We start from the raw sequence: 14466 nt of genomic DNA on the forward strand, positions 1-14466 counted from the left end.
AAGATTAGAAAATTAACACTAGCAGACAAGAGATCTCCTCTGCCTGCTCTCCTTTAGTACTGTGGGGTTTTTTGTTTGTGTTTTTTCTTCTAGGTTTTCTGATTTTTCTGATGTTTATCCATGGTAAGGTTTTCTTAGCATCCTTCCTAATAATTAATTGTCAACAAATTATTTTTCATCTTCCTCTGCGAAAACTTGTCCTGGGTTTTAGTGTTTTGTTTTGGATTTTTTTTTTTCATATAAAGCATTATTGGTTTTACTTTTTTTTTATTTATCCCTAGTTATTATGCTATGAATTACACCATTTGGTATTGTATATACTACAGGTACTTTTTTCCCCTTTATATGGGGTTTCTACTTTTCATGAAATTACACTAAGTTGTTTAGAAAAGCATGTTAAGGCTGACTGTAGCTAGGAGGTAAAAAACACCTCAAAAATGTATTCCAAATTAAAAATGGCAGAATTGACTTAATCTTAGCAGTCCAACTGTCTGGGAGAGAATCCTAAATTCAAGTTGAGACAGAAGGGATTGAGATGGCTGTATTTCTCATTGAAACATGAAGAACAGAACTTTAATTAGATTTTCTGTATCACTAATCCTAAAATCAAGTTGAGAAATAAGAATAGGCTTAAATATCTTAAGATTTTCTAGGCTAAAAACATTATCTGTACTTTATCTGATCGATTTTTTCCATGCTTCATAACTTCTAATTTATATTAGTTACTTATCTGATTTATTTTGGGGGTTTTTTTACTAATCCAGTTTCTGTCTTCACCTGATCACTGAAATGAAGTTGTCTCTTTCTAGTACTATCATAAATTTAGAACTTTTAATATTCTGATCTTAAGAAACCTTCGATTTTTTTCAATCTTATTTTTCTAAGTTTTTCATGCTGGCCGATAAATTTCTTTTGAGGGAAAGAGAACTTTCTTAAGCACTGAAGATGGGGGAGTGCTGCTTGTTTGTTCATGTTGAAAGAAATTGGTCAGGATGATTTGTCTCTAAATGACCACCAAAGTCCAGAATACAATCAGTTGCAGTGTTTTCTGTGTTTTGAAAATTGAATAGCGTTTTATTACTTTGACTGCATGAGATCATTGGCCAGTCTTCCACACTGAAGTTCTAACACACTGCTGAGCCCATACATTCCAAAGGGGTGCTGAAGAAATGATTCTTCCTGTTCTGTGGGCTGATTCAGGGATGAACCTTCCTGGGCTTGTTAAAGCATGAAATACACACCTATAACTATGATTTAGAGGTTCTTGCACCCCTGAAACAAGTGATGAATTTCCATCTGCTTACTCATTTAAATAGTTTGTAATCAACGATTTCAATACCGGTAACCAGCATCAATAATACCAATTATATATCTGTTCATTTCCCATCACTGAGAATTTCCAATTTATCTTCCATGTTAACCACTCTTTATTGTGGACATATAAACAAATGAAATATTCTTTCACTTGTTCTTTATTTATATTTGATGCCTTAGTATCTCAGTTACCATAATGTTACACAATACTTTATTGATGATTTTCTAATCCTCTGTTCAGAAAGTTAGCCTTTTTATATATAAAGATTCAGGCTGTTCCATTCACATTCAATCTTTCTTTCTCATGGAAACCTGATTTAATATTCTACAAATTAATATAATTAGCTTCATACCAACCATCCAACAGTTTCCTTCAATTGTGAGAGCTATGAAAATACTGCTTGCGCTTCCCTGCTCCTCTGCCTCTGATTCCACTGGAAGTAGTCTTCCTATATGTTAAATTTAGCAAGTTGAACAAATACTTTACTTGGTTTGCAGTATTATCTGTATAACCTTTGTTTTCTAAATCTCTAATTTGATGAAGTACTGATGCTTGTGGAGAATTCCCTAATGGTATCTCAAGGACCTGGAATGTTGCTTAGTGCTTTCTCTGGTGGATACTTAAATATTTTAAGTCAGATTCTGATGTGGAGTAGCACCCTCAGGTGTCATTAGTTGGACAGGAGGTCTTGGCATACTGCATTAGGGCAGGACCTGCTGCTGCCTGGCTCACTTGCATAGATCTGTTCCGTTCACTCTCTTTCCTGTCCCCTGCACAGTCCCTACACTTGCCTTTGCCACCGGTTCTTGCTCTCTTGGTTCAGTTTTTCTCTAGAAAATGTTGTTTGTGTTCTCTGTTCCTAAGATTTTGTGGTGCCGCTAACTCTGCCCCTGTTGCAGGTAAGACTGGACATACTCTAGTTGAACTACCTGATCTATATTCCTGGCTACCCACTTAAGACCAATTTGTAAAGATGTTTAGGCTCTTAACTCATTTTGAAGACAGTTACATGCCTAAGTATAGTTAAAAACACTCTTGTTTCAGTACCTTATTCATACCTCAAAGATTTACTTGTGAAGGTTAAGCACTAGAGATTTGGGAGGCACTGAAACACATACCCCAGATAGAAAGCTGCAGTGTAACTTTCAAACTGCATGCTTGTTTACTAGATGATTCCATAGGACATTAGGTGCTGCTTGTAGCAACAAGGCCCTATGGGGGTGTGAAGCAGTGAGGATGCAACAATACTTAATAGGTGGTGTTTTGAATATGCAATTAGACTGGGAAATAGTTTCCTGTAACATCTCACCAGTTTACAAAAATGAGCTGACTTAGAACAGTGCTAACTGGCAGGTTATGCCTGACCTTGGTCGTCATCTCCCAGTCTAGTCAGCTGTAAAATCCTCAGCCTGATCATAGTTGTATCAGTTCATATTTGCATCCTAGGAAACATCACTGTGACAAACTGGTAGATACAGAGCAGCTGTAACAGCTGCTGGTGCTTTCAGAATCCAACAAAAAACCACCCTGAAACCAGTGAACGTCTATCAATGTTTTCATTGTGTTTAGACTGCTTACAGGCCCAATTCAATGGAACTAAATCTTTGCTGACTGGATTTACAAAAGAAAGGGCAGGGGCCAAACCTGACAATAAGCATTTTTAGGATGCAAACATGCAGTGACTGGCTTCATACAGCAATATTTTTTTCAAGAGGAAATAGGTGAATCAAATTGGAAATACTATTCCTTGTCTATGGGGATTTTGAGATCAAGTACAGTTTTATCTCCCTTTTACCTGAAATTAGGCAAGTTAATTTACTGTGTCATGCTAACTGAAATATATTTCAGATAGTGCAATAGTTCAGTAATTGCTTGCTTCATTTCTTACTTTTCTGATAAGTAAGCCACTCTGAGGCCTGCTTTCAGTTTCTTGTGTCTGTGCCATATATATTTTTCTGGACAGAGTATTATATTTACTATATAAGAAAAATTCACTCCTTTAGACTTTCTAGAAGTAGCTTTCTGTTTGTACTGTTTGTTCTAATTACTATTATTCATGCTCCCAGATAAGCAGTACTGGTCAGGGCATTGTGTGGGGTGTTTTGTTTTTTGTTTTGTTGTTGTTTTGTGGCTTTTTATTTCCCCCGAAGACACACACTCTTGACTGTTAGATTGGTGTTCAGAAGAATATTTGATTCAAATTGTGTAAATACTTATTGACTATATTATTAGAATCTATTAAAACAGATGCAGAAACTTGTTAATAGAATGGACAAAGAATAACTGCTTTTCTGTTTTCCTTTCCAAACTTAGGCTAGTAATAATTCACAGTGGCTTAAAATTCATAGAACTACTTGCGCTTAAGAAATGTCATTAAGTATTTTAATTTGAAATACACAACTTGAAGTAATGGGCAGGCATTGTTTTGTAGGAAAGCTACACAGGTCAAACTTTTCGAAGTTCATATGGCTATTCTGACTGGAATTGGTCTTCTGCTGGATGCTGAGGTGTGGTTTGACGACATCTCTGCCTGACTCGGGCAAGGTCAAACAGTACACAGTGAAAGAATTTAGAAACTTCCTTCAGTCTATTGGTGGATATTCCTGGAGCTCACTGAGAGATCCCACCTGCAGATACCGTATCATACCTTTGTCCATTTCTGCCCTTTTGGGAAGGAGGAAACAAAAAGTGAGGGCAGGCAATGATTGGTTGTTCAAATTTGAATTCTTGCCCCTCTATAAATTTAATAAAATTCCCTGTCAAAAGCTCTCTTATTTGCCTACCAGATCTTCTTTCTCGTCTGGCTAATACAGTTTTTTCTAAAGCAAAAGCTATATTGGCCACCTAGATTTCACACACTGTTTTTTTTTTAATTTTTTTAATTCTGGGTTCAATTTAAACATGAGAAATTCAGAGCAAATACTTCAGAATTTGACTAATTTTCATGGTTTCATGGTATGCCTACTGTTTTAATGCGGAAATTGTTGTAATTTTGCTACTGTGTTGAAGAATAACTAATGTCTGCTTTAAACTGAACCCAACATTAATGCTACAGATTATTACTACTCTTGAATCTGCTCATTCTCCAAAACATCGGATAGTCTTTGTCATAAAAAAAAATTAAGTGCAGAGTTCCAATGGAAGATGGATTTGTTTACTTTTTTTTTTTGTCTTGTGCTTAATAAGAAACTGTTAGCAGATTTAAACTTGAATGCTGGAGATTAAGCCTGATGTACTGCATTGAATATTCACAATTAATTGTCAAATATATTTTATTTGTGATAGGATCAAAGTTAAATGTATAAACTTGGAAGATATTCTTAACATATAACACATCAGTTAATGTACTTGCTGTTAATACATGACATCTTTCTATGCATCTTTATTTACCTGAAGTGTTGAAATATCCTCAAAGAGTTGGATGAAAAAAATACTAATTTAGATTCAAAGGGGGCAGTGAACACAACTACAGTGCTCAGTCTATGATAGACTATAGCACAAAGATAATAATGGGCAGATGAGCCACTACTGCTCTGGACTGGCTCACTCAGCAGTCATAGGAGGTTTCCCACTTTGGTTTTTTTTTTTCCAATGCCCTAACAAGGCAGATATACTGCTGTTATAGTTCTACTTTAAGGGCAGGAGAAGAAACAGAGATAAAAATAGGCATGCAGATGGAAACTGTTCCACTTTTCCATATGCTAATAGCAAACTACTAGGCCTCTTAATCATCCCTCTCATTAGTGGCTGCATTTTTGAAATGGTCTCAAAAGGATCTTTAAATTTGAATAGCCAGAAAGAGATCTGCGCAGATAAAATCAAGCAAAATTTTGATGAAGAAAAAAATTAGATGCAAAGTGTTAGTGTTGTCATGGAATAACTGGAATGCAATTTTGAGTGTGCAAATACCTTGCACATAATACAGCATTTTTTTAAATCTTAAAAATGTCCTTAAATACTAATTTCTTTGAACAGTGTGATGGGAAGCCTTTTACATTTTTAAAGGCAATAATTTTCTTAGAATATTTGACTGAAAATTTTGTTACATAGGAAATATTATGTATTGAAGAGAGGACCAGTCTTAAGGCCAGGGACTGATGTCAAAGACAAAAAGTTGAAACACAATATTGGTAACATACAAATGCGATCATGGCATATCAGTGAATACATGTGGCAAAAATGCAATGTGATGCATCTTCAAACCCTGAGTATAGGTGGAGACTTACTGAAAAGCGTGTAATATTCAGCAGATTTATCTGTATATGTACAATAAAAGCCTCGGATTCAAATTTCCAATTGTGCATTTTTCTGAGGAGAAGAAAGCTACTCCTATATATGGGGAAAACAAAACAAAACAAAAAACCCTCCAGCTACACACTTTTGTTGATGCTATCAGTGGTCACTGCGTATTTTGTTATTATATGTTATTTTAGAATAACTAAAGCCTTGTTTGTTTAGAATGTAAGTCAAGATAAATAAAATGTGTTGCATATTACGTGAGGTGTTATGAATATACAATAAGACAGCTCCATTCATCTGTGATTTATAACATGATTGAATTTCTTAAAATGGACATGATGAACTCCTATGAGTTATGATATTATGGCAAGAATCACTGTCAAGTTTTAGCTGGAATTTTCCTTGGAGTCCTTTTATCATGACATGCAATGTCTTAACTTTGGTTTACTTTGCAAAAAGATTTATACTGAGCCTTCTAAAATCTTAACATAGATCCCACCTTATCTACATTGTATGATGTGATAGATTTTGATGGATTCTGTTGAGCACAGTGGAAATAAATCGTATCTACCCAGTGAATATTCACTAGTTCCTGATTTATCTATCTTATTAGCAAATGGACTTTTCTGCTCATATTTTCAAACAGCCATTTGTAAAAAGATTCTGTATTAAAAATGAATTGTTTTGTATTGTAAAAAAATTATATCACATACAGAACATCTATACACACACTTTTTCCCTTTATTTTTTCTGCCCATTGGACTCAATTAAACTTGCTAATTCATAGAACTGGCTTTAAGAGCACTTTTCAGAACTGTTAGTAATTAGGATGTCACTGACTGCAAAAGTTCTGATAAAACACAGCAAAGTATTGTGGGATTCTTGGCTGGGCAAAGCCATAGTAAGCATTAGAACAGTTTGTTTTCCCCAAATTCAAACAGTTTTTAGGAGACCCATGGGGTGTGTAGTTAGAAATCCAGTTTCCCTGAGATGTTGGGAAAAGCATCTCTACTCATCTTAAGTTTAGGAAGCAAAAGACAGCAGACAAACTGAAATTCGTGTTCCTAAAGCCCACAGTAAAGCTATGCAGAACTTGCAGATGTGTATCTATTTTAAATAATTTTAAGAAAGATGTTCTAAGTACTGAAAAAAATCGCTGGTTTCCAATCAACTGACACCTCTTCAGTTGTCAAAGACTTTCTAATAGTAATTGCTAATGTTTCCACTCTTGAATTTGCATTCTTAGTTATCACCTGTAGATGCTAGTTTATTCCTATTTTACCTTTATCCAACCTTACTTCACCTCAACTTGTCTTTCTTCTTCTTAATAATACGTGCATCCCCCTTAAAATATATTTTGAATTTTAAATAAATCACTTATTTCTTCTTCCTTCATCCTGTACCTCCCCCTCTCCTTTTAAGGTGTAGTTCCTCATTCTGTGGCTATTTGGAGAGCCTTTAAAAGCTTCTTTTTAGGAACAAAGCTTCCTACCCAATGTGTTGTACAGCTTACAGAAAGGTATTGAAGATTTACACTATAAATGTCAATTTTAGTATAATATTTAAAATCTGTGACTTACCAGCAGCTTATTAGCTATTTGAGCTTTTTAGGCTTCTTCTAGCCTTACAGAAAACAAAACAAAAAAAAGGGCAGTATATTACAGTTTTCTTCTAGAAAATTCACTATATATATTTTTTTTAATCTGCATTTAGGCAAACCTCAAGACAGTTATGGTCTCCCTAAATTGATGTCATGCTCTCTTTAAATTTATAATAACTGTTGTCTGTAGTACCTCATCCAAATAAATACTACTATGTTTCATGCATCATGGAGCTGACCTCTCGAAGTTTTTAAGCTTTGGTTTTCAGCGCCTTATTCAGGCCGTAGCTTGGAAAGGAATGGGATGTTAGATGGAATCACTCCAGAAAGTAAAAAAACCTGCATCACAATTTTGGAAGTATATATATCTCTGTTGCTAGAATACACTGATCACTTCTGTAAGGGTGTTTTGGTTTTTTGTTTTGTGTTTTTGGGGAGTTTGGTTTTGTTGTGTTTGGGGGTTTTTTAATAAGCAAAGCTTATTCTTAAGGAATTATATGTTTTTAATGTATCGGAATAAATTTGCCAAGAATCAGCAAGTTGTCTTGTGAGTATAGTGACACAGAGGAACACATTTAGAAGACGTATGGTAGAGAAAGCAGGGTTTGCTGCACCCTGGGAGATCTCTTCCTATTTTCCTGCAGTACTTAGCTGACTAGGGCTGTCTTGAATGTGTATTAATTGATTAAGAGACCATTTCCTAATGATGAATTCTATGCTCATTTAGTTTCTTTCTTGTTTACAAAAATAACACCCTTGAACAGTCAGTATATAATAGTTGCTGGTCTCCACTAAGAGAATTAAAAAACATGCCTTTGTTATTCATGATTCAGTTGTTTTTTGCATAACACACAACTTTCAGCTGAATCAAAGCAAAGAAAATCCGGAAGTGCTTATATTATAACTATCAGTATATATTCTCCCTATAGACATTAAATCGAGAAGATAAAATTAAGATATGACCTAACATAGTATATTTGTATATCCTATATTAATCCTCAACTGCCTGATGTCTTGTTTTCAAGAACATTAACACCTGCAAGCAAGGGTGCAATGCATCTTTTGCAGGACCTCCTAGACTGCAGTTACAAGACCAAGCTAACTTTTTAGGCTAGCATGTTGTATTTCAAATAACAGCAGTAAGCTGCAGCATTGCGGAGCTCAGTGTGGTCTGCAAGTGCTTTCTGAGAAGCCTAATTAGTGCATGCTGAGTTTCGTGCTGCTAGAGCTGAGCTCCTGATACCTAGGCTAAAAATAGTTCCACAGGAAGCCCCTCCAAAGATACAGTAGTGTAGATGTGAGGTTTTTTAAAAGTACAAATTCAGAGGCAATGCACTACTTCACTCTTCTCTGAAGGATCAAAACAGGGCTTCAATAGGATAGGTGTAACAAACCTTTTTGTAGCCCACTAAACATTATGGTTTGCCTACTCTTCATTGGAAATCTGTCCGGAATTTTACAACTGGAGGAAGAGTAAGCTGTGGACTGACTCCAAAGCAAGCAGGAACTAAAACAGCATGAGTACTCTACATAATGCATCTAGACATGAATGACGCAAACCAATGGCTTTATTGTATATGTTCTGTGCTTCACGTATAATACTAGTCTATCCACTTTAATGGTCAACATCAGAACTTAAAAGGAATGTGTGAAACTACATGATGCCACTAATCTGGAAGCCCTATGCTATGATGTATGTGAACTACAGTCCAGAATTCATAGCAGGATAAGCAATAGGTATTCCCCTTTGTACTTTTGGCTAGCTATTTTTTCTTGAGAAAGTCTCGAACTTTCACAGATGCTTCATCTGACTGATGGAGATACTTTGAAGGGATAATATATCTTATTTTTTATCCTACTAATCTTGGCATATTATTTTACTACAATTTTACTATACCTATGAGTCCTTAATTAGAATCTGTATAGTAGACCATATATGTCTCAATTCAGACCTAACCAGAAAGAATATTCTTATTCTTTGAAGAGCTCTACAGATACCATCTACCAGTTTTCCAAAGAACTCTGAGAAGTCAGAGAAATAGTTCTTTCAAAACCTGGTCTGGTGTATACACACCATGAAGGTATTAACTCTGAGTTTCATAGGTTGACTGATAATGCTTGTTACTGCATTTGTCAGTTCTTTCAAAGCTCTTGGATGGATTCATGTAATTCTCATAACAATTTTATTCCTCTTCTTATTTCACCCACTGCTGTTATAGTTTTTGATATTTTATCTTTGGAAATGCCTCAAAAGCTGCTTTCTACTTCACTTCTGTATATAGGTATCTTGTATTCACTGTGTTTAGAGAACTAAGTAAAGAAGATTGCCTCACTGCAAGATAGATCTCTGGGGTTACTGACATCCCACTTGCATTCTGCTAAGCTTCTGAAGTTTGTTTTTTACCATATTATGTTCTTATTTTTGGCAGTTGTATGGGAATTGTAACCTCCCTAGCCAACCATTGTTTAGAATCTTACTTGCTGCCATAATTTGAGTTTCAATCAGAAGAAGTGGCTTGAAGGTCTGCAAACTTTGTATTAAAACCACTTCAGTACCTGACCTGTTCACTTCACTCCTGTTGCTTTGGTGTATAAGAGTTATCAGATCTCTCCCCGACTGTCTAACAGGATGGTGTCCAGGCTGCTTCCTATGAATTTTAATTTTCTTTTCTTTCTACTTCATTGTCTTTCAAACTGCTGTAGCCAACTCATTTAAATAGAATCCGGTCCCCGAATTTCAGTGTGGCAAACTACCGCTTAGTCTGATCTCACAAAACATGTCAAATTTAATTATATTATGTTTTTTTATTTAACAGTTCAATCATACTTACAGGAATTATTTCAGAGAGTTACTTAAGGCAAAGTCACAAATAGCCTGTTCTCTTGCATGCCTGTTCCAAGATGCAAGTGTTTATTACTTTCAAAATCGTCTTTCCAATTTACGTTGTAATGTGACATTCAACTCATTTGTAATTGGTATGATGATTGTCCTAACAGATTTTGTTACAGATTGTCCTAATCTCTCTGAAGAACAACAAACACTTTCAACTGTAAGTATTTTACAACCTGGATCATGCTGTATTGTGGACCTATGTAGATTCCGACATATGAATTACACATACAACATTGTTTAGTTAGAGATCTCTCTAAACTGGCCCCAAAAAGACCATCTTAGAATAAGAGTTATCCCTCAGGTGCATAGAACCAGAAGTTTCCTGTACCAATCCAGTGCCCATCTAGCGCAGGTGGAAAAAGGGCAGTAGTGTTGGGGTGGGGAAGACAGACGTAATGCACTTCTCATGTCACATAGATACTGAATCACATATTCAGTGGACTGTGAAAAGACAGTATCAATTGTTGTGACCTTCAAAACATTGTAGTGCTGGATTGGATGCGTACAGTCATCAACAGAGTCATTATCATCAGGGCAATGCAAAGAAGAGTCACAGGACCACAGGTAACATTAATAAGCAATCTTTGACTTGTAACTTGCGTTTTTCTTTCCAAAGCTGCATGGTATATGCATGTTCAACTGTGTCTATACAATGTAAACATGCTACATATTCCCCAATGTTTATACAGACCCTGATTTTTTTATCAACATGTTTATGTATTTGTGTCTTTGTCATTGGCCAAAAATATTTATCTTGATATATTTCAGAAGTGCAAACTTCCTCCCAAACTCTGTGAAGCTTACCTTAAATCTTCTCATCTTTGCAGATTTTGTTATTTATTTGTTGTACTAATGTATTTATTTCAAAAGGTTTTATTATACTATTCACCATTTTTCTGTTCTTATATAGACTGTAGGAATGAGAATTTTTAAATCTTTTTCTTCAAAGAAAGGTAGCGATACTAATGAGGATATTCAAAACAATGAGATGAGTGCTTGCATTCCTTGCAAGAGATAAGTTCATTATAGCAAATAAATTTGTTATGAGAATGTTTGAAGGCGGTGAATCAGGAAATGGAAGACAGTTTATTTTTTCCCTCAAAACAAAGTCTGAAGTGAAGAATGGTGAGTCACTTTGATTTGAGGCAGTATAAATTAGAATCATAATAAACTTTTACATTGTAAAAACCTTAAGAAAAAAGAGGTCATTCATGCAGAATTATATGTGGCAGTAATGGACAAATCTCTTGCGCATATGGCATGTTCCCCTGTGGGGCTATGGAGTTATACTGCATTGTCAGAAAACTGATCAGTTCAGAAAAAGAATCGCAAGTGAATGACAGCACCATCCATCAGCCTTGCCCTGAAAAGATAAAAACTCTTATCCCTAGCCTCAACAATAAGTTGTGACAGTGTCAACTGTATCTTTTACTTGATGTAAAATGTCATATTAGGGACTAATGCTGGGAACAAGCTAGTCAAGTTTAAAACAGAAAAAAAAATTAAATGGGACTTAAACTTGAAGAAACTAGTGAAGAAAGTGTTAATTTCTTAACATGTTCAAATGACCCTTGATCCCTTATGTGATGCAAATTATCTATATTTATAAAGTGTAACTGGAGAAATTAAAAGATATTTGAAAGACAGATCCAGCTTTTTTTGAACTTGAACTCTGAGTCACGATGGACATACAGTTTTTTTAGTGTATAGAGTTGGGATTATCAAGCTGCTTTGTGGAAGTTACATAAAGCATATTTAATTTTTCATAGTGAGCTAAGCAGCTGGGTGTAACCAAAGTTAAGCTAAATACATAAATAAAGATGCATTATTATTTTACTATACAGAAAAGGTCTGATTCTAAACTCTTAATTTAGGGTGGGGTTTTTTTGTAATGATGTAAAATTTGTATTTACTCCTGATTTATGCTGGCATGAGATATCCAGAACTGCCATTTTAAGACATAAAATGCAGAGCAGTACTTTGAGTCTGCTGTGTAACATCAAATATGAGTATTACTCAGCTCTTTTTTTTGCCTTTCAGAATAAATTTACAAAGTTAATACCATGATTAGTATTGCTACCCAGAGCTGTTCTGTTTCCAGTGACAGACTCTTGGTCTGACTGGTTAATTCACAATTCTTCAAAGCATTTCTGAAGAAAGTTTTATTGTCCTGTTAAAGATTTCACTGAACTGTCCATGTCTGGAAGAGTGATCCAGCTGTTAAAGTGACCTTGTGTTGGCATATGGGGGACAGACACAGTATGTCCCTAGGCATTAGGGAGGAGGTCACCCAAATCACATTCAGAACAGTAATTTACAATCGCTCCAGACCCTCTCTGAGCACCTCCACCTCTGCTTGAGGACTGACCATACCTGACTGTACCAAACTTTGACCTCTCTACAATAAGTCACATCCTTTATTTCAGAAGCTCTAGCTTCTAGAAATATAAGAACCGTAGGATGTTTTCATTTCCATCTAGTACTTCATTTGATAAAAATTACAAAGTAGTTCTTTTTAATATCCCTGAAAATGTGGTACAGACCTGGTACGAAGTCATTCGATAATCGTGGCTCTTGGGCACTCCTCCAGTTTTCTACCGTTTAGCGCTTTGTAAGACGGGCCTTGACATTGCTGTTCCTGAGCTGAATATGGATTTTTCCATTAATTTCAGTAGGAATTGGCTTGGGTGCTTAGCCAGTGTGTGCTTCACCTACCTCATCTGTGAAATTGGCATAATAATATTGTAGAAACTTATTTGCATGAATGAGATCTCTTCCAGATCATAGCTGTTTGTAAATTACCAAGCATGAGCCCAAAATGGGGTGGGAGGAGAGAGAGAGATATACTATCCACAGAAATACTGAGGTATTTTAGAGAGATCCTTGGATACATAGGTGATAAATACTGACGGTATTACTAAGTTTTGTTCTGTATACGGCTCCTTCAGAGGGATTATTCCACAGTTAGTTTATTGTGATTGGGGTGGTTTATTTTGTTGAGTTTGGGTGTTTTTTCCCCCTCTGTCCTGGAATTCTGAATTGTTTTCTCAAGATTATATCGATTTCCTCTAGGACTGATTTGCAACACCTATGTACTTGATACTGAGTTAATTTTACTTTCTGTTTTCAAATTCTAATTTTTGGTTCATTCACTCATCTAGGCTTACCTATTTTACACTGCTTTAGATGTGCTTTGATGCATACGTACCCATAAACCGTTAAGTTGCTTCTTCAGGTGCTCTCTGTGATAAATAGAAACTGTTTTTGCATTTGCTGGACAAGTGCCTTGCCAGCTTGACTGGCCTTTCCATTTCCATGGTACACCATTTAAGTAATAATACCTCTTCTGTAGAGGGTGATGCAGCTGTATAAAAACACTCTCAAGTCAGCAAAACTATTCCATTCAGACTTAGTAATTGCTGCTAAACAGAAACATCTGTCAGTGAAATTTCTGCTTTCTAGCATCTGTAAATAGAGGCAAATCACATGTAAAGCAAGTATTGATTCCATGAAACATTTGGCCTGGATGCTCAAAGTTAGAAAGCAACAGTGAGGGGCAAAATGTGTTACAAAAGATATATTTATGCTTACTGCACCACTGTGGAACATACCCTCCTTGCTAGGACTAGCTGAGGTTTTAGAGTAACGAGGGAAAAATAGGAACATTGACACAAGCACATTTGGGGTGGGCACACAAGCAGGTGAAAGCTGAGAGGCACTGTGTGTTCTCTGTTCTCCAAGAAGGCTTGAAGTAATGGTACTATACACTTGCAGAAAGCAGTTTCATCTCTCTTTCTAGCACAGCAATAAAAGAATAGCTGTAATCTGTTTTACAGCAAGATACAAACTTGTATTCTCCTAGTTCTTACTGAAAAAAGCATGCTTGAAGAGCAGCGAGAGTATTGCTTACATCCATTGGTAGCACTTCTCCTTTGAGCTCTTTCTATTACAAAGTCATTAACCTGGATCATTGTTTACCAGAAGGTATAAGGAGCTTGTTTGAGTTAGGAAGTGCATTGCATAATACTGGTATCTTTTTAAATAAAAGTGTAAAATATTTTGCCTTATTAAAATAGGATTCACTGATTATGCTTTGGCTGTTGTACTGTGGTCACAGTTGGTTTCTTTGAGGTTTGTTTACTTTTATTAAGATATTTTTCATGTGAAAATACGTTTTACAACTACAAATGGCAAGTTAGATTAAAAGTATCCTGTGACATTTCCTAATTTACAGGAAAAATAAATTTTAAAATATTCAAAAATAAATTCAAATTATTTCACCTGGATCAAAACATGTTTGATAGTTGGTATCACAGAGGTCAGGAGTCTCAGTGATCACTTTTCAGTCATCTCCCTTTGTCTAGAGAAAAAACGAATTGATGTAGGAACTGTGTTTAATTTCTGAGATAGAAGGATTAT

This window comes from Falco cherrug, chromosome 8, assembly GCF_023634085.1.
Source record: "Falco cherrug isolate bFalChe1 chromosome 8, bFalChe1.pri, whole genome shotgun sequence".
Taxonomy (NCBI): domain Eukaryota; kingdom Metazoa; phylum Chordata; class Aves; order Falconiformes; family Falconidae; genus Falco; species Falco cherrug.